The 12,251-nt window shown below is 50.9% G+C and overlaps 1 protein-coding gene across 2 annotated transcripts in view; it reads left to right on the top strand.

Annotated features, from left to right (window-relative positions):
- The first annotated feature begins 518 nt into the window (after positions 1-518).
- The window catches only part of RFTN1 (raftlin, lipid raft linker 1), a 177,748-nt gene continuing 166,015 nt past the window's right edge, over positions 519-12,251 (top strand). The window contains exon 1 of one of the 2 annotated variants that reach the window (XM_031469711.2): positions 519-811. The gene's annotated coding sequence lies outside the window, so the exon portion shown is untranslated. Of the gene's footprint in view, positions 812-1,080; positions 1,171-12,251 lie in introns of those variants that run through there. The other variant, XM_031469661.2, reaches the window with a different exon arrangement.

Genomic DNA, 12,251 nt, shown 5'->3' with positions numbered 1-12,251 from the left:
GTTGGTGGGGACAGTGGCATCATCCCCCTCCCTAAGCACTAACTCCCAGATAAAGTAGCCGCCTGGGGAGGGGCCCACCTGTGGAATAGGGCGGAGGAACGGTGCTCTCTTAATGATCCTCCCTCTCCTCCCCGTCCCCCCGCCATCAGCAGTTTGGTGGCAGTAGCCCTTCAGAACCCCAGCCCCAATTCTGAGGGGTCCCAGTCCCCCACGCGCGCTCCTGACGCGCACGCGTTCGGCTAGGAGGGGTGGAGAGGGTGGGTGGGTGAGCGAGCCTCTGACCTCCGAGCCAAAGGACCGCCAGGGTCGCTGGCGGCGGGGGGCGGGGGCGGCGGGGGCGGCGTGCGTAGCGCGCAGGTTGCGGGCCTCGTGGACGCGGCGGCGCGGAGGGAGCGCGGAGCGGGCGCGGGGCGGGCCGGCTGCTGAGGCGGCGGCTGTCAGGGGCCGCGCAGCTCCCCCGAAGATGCAGCGCAGCATATTTTGCACATGAGTTCAGAGGAAGAGGAAGTGTAGCCGGCGGACGCGCAGCGGCGACGGGGGCGCGTCGGGGCTGGAGCCGGAGCGCGCCGGGCTCAGGGCGCAGCGAGCGGGAGCGCGGCGGCCGCGGGCTCTTCGGAGGAACAGACGGACGCACGAGTCGCGGGAGGGACGGACCCACGAGCACGCCGCGCCGCCTCCCCGGTCCCCACCCACCGGCGCCCACGCCTTCCCCGCGCCGCCGCCTCTGCATGGCACAAACTTTCCTCCCGGGACGGAACACGCTGTCTCCGGGAGCCCGCGCCCGCGCCTTCTCCTCGGCTCGTCCAGAACGGTAGGTGCGCGCCTGCAGGACTGGGGCGGAGGCGGGCGCCGGCGGAGCGGGACCCCGGCGGGCAGGGGGAGCCCCACGGGGCGCCTCCCTGCAGGTTGCCGGGGCTCGGCGTGCTTCCCAGGCGCCGGGGCTGCCCGAGGGCCACCTTCCTCGGTCCCCCGCGCCCCCGGCCGGGATTGGATGGGGTCGGGCCCGGAGCCATGGGACGCAGGGGTCTTGGGCCAACTTTTTGGTTAAAAAAAAAATCATATCTGGCGCGCTATGGGGAGAGGCACCTCAGAGCAGTCTGTTGGGGATCGTGGATTCCTCATGCTCGAGGACGCCTAGGAAGGAAGCGGAGGGAAGCTCCGAGGCTACAGGTGGGTCTAGGACACTGCTGCCTGGGGTGCTCGGCAAAGGTCAGGCTGGCCGCGGAGTCCAGGTTCGGGAGGGCGCGAGGCTGGGGTGGGCTGGGGTGAGGTGGGGTGGAGACTCCTCCCGGCCCTTCCATGTGCGCCCTGGGACAGGGGCTTGTTCCCGGGGCAGGGGTGCTGGATGGGCGGGAACAGACCTGCGGCGCGTTCAGAGGAAGCGACAGGGCTACTGGACGCCCAGAGACTCGGGGCACGGGAAGTCCCCGGCCCTGAAAACGGGCATTTCCCTCTGTAGGGTTGTTTTTGTTGTTGTTGTTGTTGTTGTTTTCCCCCTCGTCCTCATCCACTTTCCTAGGCTCCAGGGTCAGGGCGGGGGTGGTGGCGGCGTTTCTTTCTGGAAGCCTGGTGGCCCGCCATGCACAGCCCCCTCCTGGGCCAGGGCTGTGCCCTTGACCTAGAGTGTCTTTGGTAGCGAGAACCGCGAGAACGGCGTGGAGGCCAAGGTGCACTCCTTGGGCACGCTGCCTCCCTGTTGATTGCTGCCCTGTGCGTTGTGGCTGATCCCAGGCACCCTCGATGGTGTCTGTGAGTTCCTTAGGGGGCTTCAAACAAACAAAAAGTATTAAACAAAAAAATAAGTCTGACACCAATCCCTGCATTTGAGTGGCTGCCCCGGTTCCCAGCAACAGTCTCTTCTTGTAATTAGTACAGCTGTTTTCAGATGCTGGGTGCAGTCCTGCCAGGAGTCTTCCAGTCCCTGCTATCCTGTGTCATCTCAGGATAAGTGAGGCCCTGCCAGGCGGAAGGACAGGCGTAATGTGAGCGACCTTTGGGCCTGTGGGTGGGGCGTGCCCTACACCCCACGTGTCCCCTGGCGGCAGGGATTCCTAATTTGTCCCTCTGAACAGCTGAATTCCCCACCAAGTTCAAGTGACCCCAGATGTCACCATCCCACAGAAGGGTTAAGCAGCAGGCTGTTTGGGGCTCTTTGCTGCGTGTGTGCTAACCTCAGTGAAATCACTTTAACCTCGGATGGAGCTCTGCCTCCTCTTCTGCCTTTGGTGGGGTTTCTGGCCAGAGAGCTGGGACGTCATTCACTGGCTGCGTTTTGTATAGCAAGTCACTGGGTTGGTTTCTCTTTTGTTTGTCTTTTGGCTGCATGGACATGGGGCAGATGGAAGTGGGGTGCAGTGAGCTAATAGATTTGGTGCAAGAATTGAAAGGGAATAAATTGGGGGTACAAGTCAGTGAGTTCTTTTTCTCCCTCTTAAGCAGGAATTTTTGGCTTCCGTTCAAATAATTGCTTTGTCTGTAGGGAAGCAGGCAGAAAATCTTTGGCATGAGTGATGGGAGTTCCTGTAAAGCCACTTGTGTTCTTCCAGTCCTAACTTTTAAACAGAATTGAAATTAAAGGAACCCATGTCTTGGTGGTCATTGGTGTCTTGCTCAATTGCTAAGTTGGTGGGCTGAGGAGAGGGCACTGGAACGCTTTTCCCTGCCCATCTTGTTTTAAAAAATACAGAAAAGTGGCGAGAACATTGACCACCCAAATACCCATATCTAGACTCTGTGATTTTCCAGTATTGGCTTTATTATACACCTGACCATTATTGTTTTATGTATTTTAAATTAAAATACAGACATTGGTCCAGATCACTTCGAAACATTTCAGCACACATTTTATTATTCAATCTATGCACATGATTTTCCTAAGGTAAAATTTATACATAGGGTGAATTTATATATACATACATATATGCATATGGTGAAATGTGCAAACCTTGAGAGTAACATTTGCATAATGTTTTGACAGACGCGTGCACCTGTGTAACCTCAGTATCAAGATAGAGAATGTAGCTGTCACCCCCAGAAAGTTCCTTCACCCCCATTCCCAGTCAGTCCCTGCCCCGACCCCTTATGTGGCAACCGGCTGCTTTGGTTGTTTCTCACTCCAAGTTCGTTTAGACTGGTCTTGAACTTCCTAGAGATTTATCCATGTTTTAAGTACCAGTCATTTGGTCTTTTTTTTTTTTTTTTTTTTCAATTGCTAGGTTATATTCCAGGCTAGGTCTCTACCACATTGTGTTTTTGCATTCCCCTGTTGATGGACATGTGAGTTATTCTCAGGTTTGGGGGTAGGGGACTGTGAATGAAGCTGTGATGAATATTTGTGTACAAGTCTTTCTGGGGATATACGCTGTCCCGTCTCGTGGGTGAATGGAGTGGGGTTGCTGGGGCATAAAAAAGATGTATGTACACCTTATAAGAAACTGTTAGACCTTTTTCCCAGCGTGGTTGTACCATTTTGCACTCCCACCAGCAAAGAAGCCAAATGTGAGATTCCAGATACGACCACTGATTTTCCTCTCCCAAAGTCAGGAGCGTGGTCGACCAGTGTTCTTCCGGGGCCAGAGGGGGCCAGAAATTGGGACCACCCAAAACCATCTGAATCACGTTGTTTCCATAGGTGGAGGAGCTGAGAAAGGTCCCTGACTCTTCCAGGAAATGGGTTTACTCTTAAATTATTGCAGACAATCAGACAAATATTTTATTTTTAGAGATCTTCAGAGAAGGGAATTCCACAGGGGAACATACCCTTGATTATGAAAGAAGATTGAGTGCTTTCTATATAAAGAAAAATAACCCTCAAGAAGTTCCACGAAACTTCTGCTTCAAAAGTCCTGGGGGATTTTTGGCCTGTTGGTCTGGTTTCTGTGAACCTGGTGGAGATTCCTGTTGGATCTCACCGGCCTGTGCAGCTGGTTGTTGAAAGTGGTGATGTCTGCTTTGGGAGGTAGATCAGAGTTGAGGTTTTTGAAGGCTCTAAGAACAGCTCTCCTGTCCAAGTGTTTTGGCCTGTCAACACCCCCTTATTGTCCTGGCAGAGAACATGGGCTGTTCCCCCTGGGGTCCCCTTACACCTTAGTCCCTGTCAGTGGACCAGTAGCCAGACCTGGTTTGGCTGATCCAGGAAACAGGAATTGAGCCTCCTGCCTGATTGGGTCCCCAGGATGAAGTTTTTGCATCTCGCCGGTGGGTCTCAGTGGGGTCAGATGACAAATAGGACTGAGTCCTAAGACACTGGGCTGTGTGTGGGGGACTGTTCTCCTCATCCCACAGCCTAGTACGGCGCCTGCCACAGAGCAGGGGCCCCGAATGAGTCCTGCGACTCTCAGTACCCCTCTGGGTGACTGCCTCTCAGGAGGGGGACAGGGAGGGCTGAGATGTCAGGACCCCAAGACATATTTTACTGTGGCCTGGGAAAGAGGTCCAAAGTGTTAGGAAAACTGTGCCAACTGTGAACTTTCATTCTAGTAGCACCGTTCTTATTTTATTACAGATTTTACTGTTGTTCTTAGCAAAATAATAATCATAGCTACTCCCTTGCCAAGTGCCCACTCCTCACCAGGCGCTGTCAAGCACGTTGCGTGAAGTTCCTGAGTGTTGTCCTTGTGAAAGGCGGATACTGTTATTATATGCATTTTGGCCTTAAGGAAACTGACACTTAGCAAGGTTAAGTAACTTGCCCTGAGTTCACATTTTCATGTTTCCTAGACATTAAGGGAAGAGATTGGGATGTTCTGGTTTTGCAAATGCAGATTCCATCTGCAAGCACAGATTTCCAGATGCATGAAGCCATCGTAGAATAGAAGTGTTAACTGGAGAGGTGGAACAGAGTTGCAAGAAATGGCACCCTGGAATCACTCTCTTTTTTAATTTAATAAAAAGTTTCTTTTTTTTTGTTTATTGAAGTGTAGTTGATTTACAATGTTAGTTTCTGGTGTACAGCATAGTGATTCAGTTTTTTATACATATATATATATTCTTTTTCATAATAGGTTATTATAGGATATTGAAAAGAGCTTCCTGTGCTGTACAGTAGGACCATGTTGTTCATCTACTTTATACATGGTAGTTTGTATCTGCTGATCCCAAACTCCTTCTAATTTATCCCTTCACTTTGGTAGCCGTACTTTTGTTTTCTATGTTTGAGCCTGTTTCTGGCTTGTAAATAAATTTATTTGTATATATATTTTTTTAGATTCCACATATAAGTGATATCATGTATGATATTTGCACTTCTCCCTTTGACTTACTTCACTTAGTATGACGATCTCTAGGTCCATCCTTGTTGCTGCATATGGCATTACTTTATTGTTTTTTATGGCTGAGTAGTATTCCATTGTATAAATATACCTCAGCTTCTTTATCCAGTCATCTGTTGGTAGACACTTAGGTTGCTTCCATGTCTTGGCTATTGTAAATAGTGCTGCTGTGAACATTGGGGTGCATGTATCTTTTTGAATTGGAGTTTTCCTCTTTTGCAGAAATACGCACAGTAGTGGGATTGCTGGGTTAAGTTTTTGGTCTTTTAAGGAATCTCCATGTTGTTTTCCATAGTGGCTGCACCAATTTACAATCATACCAACAGTGATAGGATGGTTCCCTTTTCTCCACACCCTCTCCAGTATTTATCATTTGTGGACTTTTATTAAAAGATGGCCATTCTGACTGGTGTCAGGTGATGCCTCATTGTAGTTTTGATTTGCATTTCTCTGATAATTAGCGGTATTGAGCATCTTTTCATGTGCTTATCGGCTGTATGTCTTCTTTGGAGAAATGCCTGTTTAGGTCTTCTGCCCATTTTTTCACTGGGTGGTTTGCTTTTTTGTTATTGAGTTGTATGAGCTGTTTGTGTATTTGGAATCACTTTCTTAAGTCTTTTTTCTTTTTCATTTTGTTTTAAGCTTTCTGAGATCTGAGGCCTAGACAGAGGTATGCATTTTGGTGACAACTTAAGATGTTATTGGTTGATGATGACTGTCATTTTATTGTAGGGAAAGAAAGACATTGCCAGCTGTTTGGTTTGAGTGTCTGTCTCTGAGCTGTCCAGTACAGTAGCCAGCTACATGTAGCTATTTACATTTAAGTATGAATGAATTAAAATGAAATAAAGTAAAAAATTTTGTTCCACAGTCTCACTGACCACCTTTCAGGGGCTCTAAGGCCACATGGGGCTGTTGGCTGCCGAGTCGGGCAGGACAGATGTACAGTATTTTCATCCTCGCTGGAAGTTCTGTTTGATGGTGTTACTCGACAGTAAGCACATCTCTTTTTCCCTTCAGCTTAAGAATTGGCAACGCTCTTGGCTATTTTTCACTGACAAAGAGATAAATGTAGCCAGACATTTCTTTTATGTTTACCTTTTAAAGGTGTGTGTGTCTTTGTGTGTGTGTGTGTGTGTGTGTGTGTGTGTTTGTGTGTGTGTGATTTTTTTCCCTCCCATTCACATTCAGGTTTTGACATCAGTTTGAGTTTCCCTTTTTTCCTGGGCCCCCAGAGGGGCTTTCGTTATCATCACCGTGTATTTTACCAAGATGCTTTCTCTGAAAAGATCGGTACGCTGGCAAGCTCTGGCCACGGCTTGAGTCCTGTTAATTCCTCGCTCTCCAAATAAGAATTCTGTTCAGCTTTTAAATATGCATCTGTGGGACTTACTCCCTACCTGGGTGGAATTCAGGAAGAAAAATCGCTCTCAGCGGGGCCAGAACCAAAGAGCTAGAAAATCAGGTTGCATTGTATGTGTGATGGCTACCTGCCAAGACTGAGGTGGAGGAGACACCGTCTGGGGCACCTGCGAGCTGGTTGGGCGTTTTCCTGGGTCTGGCCTGTCCCCGTGGGTTGGGGGTGCTGGAGGGCCCGCAGCATCATGCCTGGTGGTGAATGGTGGTGGGGAGGGTGCTCGGCTCTCCCCTCCTCCACGGTGTCCACCACTTAGGGTCGGTTCAGAGGAGAGGGACCCCCAGACCCATCAGGGCTGGGGAGTCAGCATCAGCTCTGTTTGCCCAGCATGTTTGAGACTCATCAATTCTTATGTTACTTTATGAGGCTGTATTGGCTGTTTCCACACTTTTTTAAGCAGCAAGCCGGCTGCACATCACTGACAATTTGGTTTGGCTTTTACAACTGAAATATCCCGTTGGCCCATCCAGATGCCCCTGGATGGACGGCATTTATTCTTTGCAGAGGATCATCAGTTTCTGTTCGTGTGTGTGTGTGTGTGAACTCCCTACTTAGTGTTTCACCCCGAGGAAGTACTGCTGGGGAAGCCTTCAAGTTTTGTGGAAGAACTCCCAAATTCCCCAGATTTGGAGAAATGTTTATAATAGACCTTATCCATGAAGTCGAATGAGAAAAGATCAGATGCATCGCAGACTCTGGTTGATGGAACACGGCCGTATCAGGTGTAACCGAATTTCAGAAATACAGAGTACAGGACATCAGACTCTTCATGTAAATACTTCCTTAATTTAGAGAGGTCTTTCGGGACTTCTCCAGTGTCTTGGGACACTTTATGAGCACCATTCAGTGTGGTGTAATGATGTCAGGTTGACAGGAGTCTTTATACTGGAGAACAAGTCACACTAGTGCTGGTGCTGACAACAGTTAACACGTAGGCAGCTTTCTCTGGGTGCCTGGGCTCTTCCAAGCCCTGCCCAGTAGTCTCGTATTTAGTTCTCCCCCTACAGGTGGGTTCTGCGGTTATCCCCATTTCAGAGTTGAGAACCCTGAGGCTAAGTGGCTTCCTGGTGGTCACTCAGCTAGTGGTCCGGCTTGAGAGCCGTATGCTATGCTGTGCTGTTAGGAGGGTGAACTTGAGGGTGACAGGCTAATATTCCATCCAGAAACGTCCCGGATGATAGGCACCTGTCGTACTCCCAAAGAATGTTGATGGAGGAGGTACTTATTGTCCATTGTTGGGGCAGGGCATCGGGATAGCTGCTGTTGGGGACAAAAGAGATGTGGCTGCCTTCGAGAAGTTTGCTGTCCCTGGGAGGACGAGGCCATCCCCAAAGCCCCAGGGCTCTCCCCTGAACTCAGGACTGGTCCACACCACCTCCACCTGGACGGAGTTAACACATCCAAAGCAAACTTCCGTCTCTCCTTGTCCAGCTGCCCCTCCCAGGGCCGCCCCAGCCTCCCAGGTCACAGACCCTAGAAGCGTCTAGGGTGCTCTCTTTTTCTCATGACCTGTTTCCAAACCACCAGTCCATCCCACTGCCTGCCTTCAAAACGTATCCAGAATTCAGCTGCGGCGCCCTCCTCATCACCATCTGGTTTCCCTTTTCCCAGGGTCAGAGTGATTATGTCTTCCCTGAGCTGGAAACCACCTGAGGGCTCCCATCTCACTTGGGACAAAGCCAGAATCCTGACCACGGCTGCCCGGCCCCACCTACCTGGGCAGCTCCGGGACATTCCGGCCGTTTGCACCTGCGGCCACCATGCCAGTGGCACCTGCCCCCTTATTGCTCTGTCACCTTCCTTGGGATCTTGCTCACTGTCACCTTCCAGGGGAATTCTGCCCTGAGGGCTCTTTAAAATTGCGCCTCCTCCCCTGTACTTGCGATCCCTCTTCCCTGCCTCACGTGTCTTTACGTGATGTGCTTTTAAGATGAAAACTTCATTCATTATTTTTAATGTGTCTAGTATCTGTTTCTCTGCTCCTGAAATTAAGGTCCGTGAGGGCGGGGCTGTTCTTGTTCTGTTTTGTTTTGTGTCCCCTGGTTCACTTTGGTGCCCCAGCAGTTGGACATGTGCTGAGGGAGGGCGTGATGGTTAATTGTACGTATCAGGTTGGCTAGGCGGCGGTTTCTGCTCAAATGGCAGTCAGTGGAAGTGATGCTGCGGGGGATTTTGAAAGATGTGATTAACGTTTGAATTCGTAAAGCAGGTCACCCTTCGTAATATGAGTGGACTTCGTCCAGCCAGTCCGAGGACTTAGGAGAAAGGACTGCGGTCTCCCGAGGAGTAAGGAGGGATTTCTGCCTCTAGGCAGCCCTGGGACTCGGGTCTGCCATCACCACTTCCCTGGGTTTTTGGGCTGCTATTCGGCCCTGTAGATTTTGGACTGGCCAGCTGCCAAGCCCAAAAACAAGTCCTTTAAACAAATCTGCCCTGACTTCCCTCTCCATAGATCTCTGTAGATTTCTTCTCACACACACACACGCGCACGTGCGCGCTATCCTCCTGGTTCTGTGTCTCTGACCTGAGTACAAAAGGTGGAGATGGCAGGGAAAGGGGTGTCAGGCGGGGGGTCAAGTGGAGGTAAAGGAAGGGTGTCTGGAAGCCTGCTGTGTAGGCAGGACAGCACTGGCTCAGCCCAGCCCGGTTCCAGGGTACGTGCAGGGAGCAGAGGCTGCAGGGCTGGGAAGGAGGGAGGGTGGGTGAGGTCCAGGCTGAGGACTCCAAGCTGGGCAGCAGGTGTGATTTCTGCTCTTTGAGCCACTTGTGTGTGCAGAATGGTGGACCTGGCAAACACTGATGCTAGGCATCAGGTGGATGAGAGACCAGGGGAGCCGGGGGAGAGGAAGGCTGCCGACAGTCCGGAGGAGGCAGTGGCGGGATGGGAAGTGTCCCCAGCGCTTGGCACCCCGCTAGCTGCAAGGGTGAGAATGGTGGCAGGAGGAGGCTGATACCTGGCGTCTGGAGCCTGGATGAGATCGAGGGCAGTGGTACCACCCGCAGAAACCCAGGAGGAAGGACAGGCTTTAGGGCAGGATGTTGCATTCTCTTTGGGGTGTATTCATCCAGACGTGCCGGGAAAGTTCCAAGTGAAGATGCTGAAATGGGTCTGTGAGCATGTTCTGTGAGAGTCAGAGAGAAGTCAGGCTAGGAGGGGTTCTGATAGCAAAGGAGGAGATGATGCAATTGTGTGACGTTTTTGAGCCATGACACAGCGAGTCCCTATATGGGAGGTTCCCAAACTGCACAGGGCGCTACGGCAAGGGATGGTTTAGGTTTTAGAGGGAAGCATGGTGATACTTGCCATGTTGGACACCACACTCACAGCCAGCGCAAGGGAGTGCACACATCCACGTCAGAGGGCCCCGCCTTCCTTGCGATGACTTCATAGCTTTGCAAGGCTGGATGTTGGGTGGTCGCTAAGGAAATGACTGCAGAACAGGAAGTGAGGCTGGTGGTGTCCAATGGGATTCCCAGCTCTGAGATGTTGCCTGGTGCCAAACAGATGCGCACAGCCCATTAGTAATTATGGGAACTTAAGGGTGAAGAGAGAAGAGGTTTTTTTTCTTTCACCTTGTGTATTCTGTTCTTTCAAAAGGCTACTGAGTTGTTTGGACCTGACTACTTAATAAAGTGAACTGGAGAAAAATTGTGCTCTACACTGGAATTTGACGCAGCATTGTAAAATGACTATTACTCAATGAAAAAAAGTGAAAAAAATTACATAAAAGCAAATTCCAGACACCAAAAAAAAAAAAGCAAGTGAACTGGAGATGTGGATTTTAGCCTGGGGATGCTGTGAACTGGGGATGTCCGGACCTGGAAATCTCGGAAGCTTCACCCGGAATTGTTCTCGGTGTTATGTGTACCTTGTATAAGAGTAAGAACAGAGACAGAAGATCTGGGACAAAGGGAGGCACATGAGGGCTGCATCCCAAAAGTCATATTTCTTCAAAAATAAAAAGTGTGAGCAAATAAAATTTGTTCAGTCAGGGTACTGGGTACATAGATGTCTCATTTTCTCTCCTTATTCATATGTCTGGCATGGTTTATAGTGAAAGTAATTTTAAGAGAGCAGGACAGGAAGCTGGGGTAGAATTTAGGGGTGCGCTTGTGTTTGCGAGGGCAGCAGAGAGCCTGGGAAGGGAGAGTGTCAGGTCCGGAGAGATTCATAGGTGGGGGTGGGACCACAGGGGTGAGCGAGGCCACGTTCTTCTAGACTGTGCTTCTCAGCCCCAGCTCAGCAGCTTAAGAGAGACCCCAGGCCTCTGGGGCCTGGGTGTTAGGAGATCGGAGAGGGTCAGGAGTTGGAAAAGACGGGGTTTGCTCTGAGAGCGTTGAGTCTCCGCCTGGCATGTCAGTGAGAAACACTTAGGGCGATCTTAAAAGAATGATGCTTGGGCCCCACCCCCAAATGCCTGGGCATCAGGACGTCGAAACATCTCTCCCATGATTGCAGCGTGCATCCAGGGTAGGGAACAGCCCAGCCCAGGGCTGCTCCAGCTTTCCTGCGATTCGGACTTGAGTGAGTCACGTGTGGAAATGCGGATTCAGTGGTGCCAGGGCTGTTGGTCTGAGGACCACACTCTGAGTAGCAGGTTCTTCTGGGCGGGGGGTGGGGTGCGGGCTCTTTTGAGTTAAGGGTGGTCGTGATAGAGGCTGGCTGGAGAGAAAGTCTGGATCAGATGCCACCGAGACGTGGGGTGGGGTGGGGAGGGGTGGTAAGCAGGTGTTTTCTTTTGATAATGTAAAGACCCCTTGTTTGCCTTAGCTTTATTTTATTTTATTTTTTAACCCCTGTATTGTGGTATGGTTCCTGTACAGTAAACTACACATATTTCAGATGTCTACTTTGATGAATTTTGATAGCTGTAAATGCCCACGAAACCACCACCACAATCAAGACAGCTAACATTTCCATCATTCCCCAAGAGGTGCAATTTTCGATTTCCCCATTTATCCCTTTCTATCCCCTTTCACCCTGGTAACCATAAGTTTGTTCTCTATGTCTGTGAAAACAGAATACACATTCTTCCCACGTGCCTTATCTTTTGCCGTGTGACACGTGGCTCCCAGACTTAGCCGCCGAAAACAGTCATAGACATTTATTCTCTCCCACGGTTTCTGTGAGCTAGAAATCCAGCAGCAGCTGAGCTGGGTGGTTCTGACCCAGGGTCTCTCTTGAGATTGCGATCAGGATGCAGGCCAGGCTGAAAGCTTTTCCTGGAGCCGGAGGGTCTGCTCCCACCTGGGTGTGGAGTTGGTCGTGGCTGTTGGGTGGAGGCCTCTCTGTGGGGTTGATACAGCGTCCTCACAACACGGGGGCTGGCTCCCCCCAGAGTGAGTGAGCCGAGACAGAGCAGAGTGGGGCCCATGGCACCTCCTGCAGCTTCGCCTCGGAAATCACGCTGATCCATCACCACATCCTCCTGGCTACACAGATCAGCCCTGTTCAGTGAGGAGGGGCCCACGGGTGCACACCAGGAGGGTTAGCCAAGGCCCTCTTGGAGGCTGGCTGTGATACACCTTGTGGTCTTCAGCTGGAAAAGTAAAGTAATGCACAT

Source organism: Camelus dromedarius, chromosome 2 (genome assembly GCF_036321535.1).
Source record: "Camelus dromedarius isolate mCamDro1 chromosome 2, mCamDro1.pat, whole genome shotgun sequence".
Taxonomy (NCBI): domain Eukaryota; kingdom Metazoa; phylum Chordata; class Mammalia; order Artiodactyla; family Camelidae; genus Camelus; species Camelus dromedarius.
Note: the sequence above shows the minus strand (reverse complement) of the source record. Positions and strands in the feature narration are given on the sequence as shown.